Here is a 4,068-nt window from a genome sequence, read left to right on the forward strand (position 1 = left end):
GCCTCCAGAATTGTGAGAAATAAACATCTGTTGTTTAAGCCACTAGCCTATGGTATTGTGTTAGAGTAACTTGAGCAGACAGACAATCTGACTTGCTATCTCTCTAATATTCAAATGTTCCATATACAGTATATATGTAAGTCTATTTTGACCTATTACATTTGTCAAATTTCCTATCTGTGCACCAATACCAGACCATCTTGTTTAATATAGATTTATAACAAGTCTTAATAATTAGTAGGGCAAGTTTTTTCTTCCTGTTCTTTTTTCTTAAGATATTTCCTAGATGTTAATGACATTTTATTATTTCATATGAATTTTAAAGTAATGTAATGTCCTGTTATAATGTACTGGGGGAGAAGAGAATTGATAACTTAAAAAGTGAATCTTTCCATTCATGAGCATCATATATTTCTTCATTAATGTAAGTCATCTTAATGTCTCTTTATAAAGCCATATAATTTCCCCATAGAGATCTTACACTTTATTACACTTGTTCCTAGGTACTTGATTTTTTATGGTTGTAAATTGTATCTTTATTTTAAATGTCAATTTCTGTTTGTTGCTGGTTTATGAAATAAAATTATTGTGTGTTTTTTTCAAATTCTGCAACCTTCCTTTTTTTGAATCCTCACCTGAGGACATGCTTAGAGAGAGGAAGCAGGGGGGGAGAGAGAGAGAGAGAAAGAGAGAGAGAGAATGTGAGAGAGAAACAGATTGACTGCCCTCCGCACAGTGCCCCAACTGGAGATCCAACGCACAACCCAGGCATGTGCCCACACCAGGAATCAAACCGGCAACCCTTCAGTGCACAGGATGACCCTCAACCAACTAACTGAGCCACTCTGGCCGGGCTGCAACCTTACTTTTTAAAAATTATAGTATTTTATCTGTAGGTATCTTTGGATTTTCTGTGCACTCCTTAATATCATCTGCAAATAATAACTTTATTTCTTCCTCTATAATCTACATAATTTGTATTTCTTTGCCTTATCATGCTGGCAAAAACCTCCAGTACAATATGAATAATGGACATTTGTTTATGATCTCAGGAATGCTTTTAACATTTCACAATTCACTTGTTTTGTATTCAATGTTTCATACCATTTAAAGATTAAGGGAATGTCCTTCTAGTCCTAGCTTAAAAAGATTATTTCTCCCAGCATAAAGAGAATTTTAACAAAAGCTTTTTATGTGTCATAAAGATAATTGTGTGATTTTTCTCCTTTAATTTTTGTCAGTGAGTGATAATGGCTCTTTTTTTAAACTAAAAGAGTTGACAATTTTATTTTCACATTTCACAATACAAATTAAAATTTATTTTTTGCCCCATTACTCCCTGCCCAAACTATTCTCTCTTTGATAGGAAGAGGGAGTGAATCTTCCTGACCTTGCTGTTTGAAAACACCCAGGGTCACAGCACCACAATCTCCTGGTGAAGTAGAACAAGTAATATATAACTGATAGAAAGAGGCTCTCCTCTCTTCTCACCTTCCTGGTCAAGTCATTCCTGGCCGAGTGGGCACTATTATGGGACAGGCGGGAGGTCTCATCACTGGGGGCCGAGGCACCATTCCCATGTGCCCAGGCATTGGCAGCCTTATTCCAGGAGCACTAAGCATTTGTCCAGAGTTGTAGGAAAGGTGAGCAGGAGGCCCATGCTGAGAACCAAGTCTTACTGGCATCATCCCAGGAGGAGGAGAGCCCATCATTGGCATCATGGGAGGGCCCCCATATGGAGTGCTGGCATCATGCCAGGGCAAGGAGGATCCAGAAGACTAGGAGAAAGTGAGAGTCATTGCCCCTGTGGAGTAGGAGGTATCTTTCCTTGCTGAGAGGCTGCAGTTGTTTTGCCAGTCAGGCTCTGAGCCTGCTCTTCCATCATCTCTGATGTAGTCTTGCACATTCTCATTGTGTTTCCTACCGCTGCAGTGTTTCTCACAGACGGAGAGTCACGGGTGAGGTATGTATTGCGGTAGTCACACTAAAACTTGGGCACGTTGCACTGCAGGCCATTGGGCACTCCATTTGATAATGGCATTTAATTTTCCTTTCTTGATATTAGGATTATGCTAAACAAATAACATTTTTAGGGAGTGAGTGTTCTCCTTTTTTCTCTATCCTATGGAAGTGTTTCTGTAAGATTGGATTATTTCTTTTTTTTTGAATTTTTGGTAGTACTCTTGGCCAGATGATCCTAAAATTTAACTTATTTAACAGTTATCATGCTCCAGTTTATCTAATCTTGATGAATCAGTTGGATTATATTTCTAGCAATTTGTTTTCCAACTAAATTTTTTAGCTTCTTGTCATAGATTTGGGTATAATATTTTATTTTACCTTTTTACTATGTCTACAGTATTTGAGTTGCTATTCCCCTTTCAATTTCTGCTATTGGTTATTGTGCCTTCTTATAGTTTTCTTGTACATTGCCAGAGATTTGTCAAATTTTATTAATATTTCAAAGAATCAACTTTTGGGTATTTGGGTTATCTTTCTTAGATACTTGTTTACCATTTCATTAATTTCTTCTCTTAATTATTTTCTTCCTTGTCTTCTTTTGGGTTCATTGTTTCTGTTTTTCTCATTCTTGAGAAGGATAGTTAATGCATTAATCCTTAGTCTTTCTCTTTTTCTAATATATTCAAGGCTGTTAAATTTTCCCTATATACTGCTTAATTGAATCCTACTTGTTTTGTTAAGATATATCAAAATAGTCCAGTCTAATTTTAGTGTGATGCTTTCTTTAACTCACAGGTTATTAAACTAAATTTTTAAATTTCAAACATATGGGATATTCTCATCATCTTTTTGTTATTGATTTCTATCTTAGTTTCATTATGATAAAACTAGGGGCCCAGTGCATGAATTCGTGCACCTTGAAAGGAACTATGGGCCACGAGGCTGCGGTGGGCACAGGGGCAGGTCTCGGCCCATCTCTTGCGCCCCTGCCTGGCCCCTACCACCATGGCCCCAGGTCCCCTGTCTGCTGCAGCCCCGCTCCCGCCACTGCCACTCCCATGTGCTGACTGCTCTGGCCCCACTCACACCTGCTGACCACATGGAGCAATTAGGGTCAGTGCCAGCAGTGGGTGTGAATGGTGGCTGCTGCCCCCATTGCCTCTCAGGAGCAGGGGGAGGTGGAGAAGCCCTCAGGGGTGATCGGGGCCAGCAGCCGCTGCTCACACCCGCTGACAACACCGAGTGATCGGGGCTGGCAGTGGGCAACAGCAGCAGGTGTTAGCAAGCCGGCACCAGCAGCAGGTGCGAGTGCCCAGCGGGACCACAGCATGCAGGAGTAAAGAATTTTCAGTAACCACCAGATGTTCGCCCTGATGACAGTGACTGGCACTCTGCCTTGGTCTGGTGCCCCCACTCACCTGCTCCACCATCCCGCTGTGCTCGATGCCTGCCATGTTCCGCACTCTGCCGCCTTGTTCTGCCAATGCCCACCATGTTCTGTGCATGCCCCCTGGTGGTCAGCGCATGACATAGCGACCGGTTGTTCGGTTGTTCTGCCGTTCGGTCTATTTGCATATTAGGGTTTTATATTCTAAACTAGTGGCCCGGTGCACAAAATTCATGCATGGGGGGGGTATCCCTCAGCCCGGCCTGCACCCTCTCCTATCTGGGACCCCTTGGGGGATGTCCGACTTCCGGCAGTCAGACATCCCTCTCACAATCCGGGACCGCTGGCTCCTAACCGCTCACCTGCCTGCCTGCCTGATCACCCCTAACCACTCTGCATGCTGGCCTGATCAACCCCAACTGCCCCCCTCTGGCCTGATCACCCCTAACTGCCCACCCCTGCTGGACTGATTGCCCCCAAGTGCCCCCCCCCCGCCCCCCGCTGGCCTGCTCTCTCCCAAATGTCCCCCTGCAAGCCTGCTCATCCCCAACTGCCCCCCTCTGCTGGCCTGCTTGCCCCCACCTGTTCTTCCTGCCAGCCTGATTGCTCCCAACTGCCACCCCCCACCACCCTGATCACCCCTAACTGCCTCTGCCTCAGCCCCGCCACCATGGCATTTGTCTGGAAGGAAGTCTGGAAGATCTCCGGAAGGTCTCCTG

General features: G+C 43.9%; 1 pseudogene; it reads right to left on the bottom strand.

The window, feature by feature from the left end:
* Positions 1 to 1,499: 1,499 nt before the first annotated feature.
* LOC102441390 lies at positions 1,500 to 2,041 on the bottom strand (annotated as a pseudogene).
* Between the last annotated feature and the right edge of the window lie 2,027 nt (positions 2,042 to 4,068).

The sequence above is a fragment of the Myotis lucifugus genome, unplaced genomic scaffold, assembly GCF_000147115.1.
Source record: "Myotis lucifugus unplaced genomic scaffold, Myoluc2.0 scaffold_28, whole genome shotgun sequence".
In the NCBI taxonomy this organism is placed as follows: domain Eukaryota; kingdom Metazoa; phylum Chordata; class Mammalia; order Chiroptera; family Vespertilionidae; genus Myotis; species Myotis lucifugus.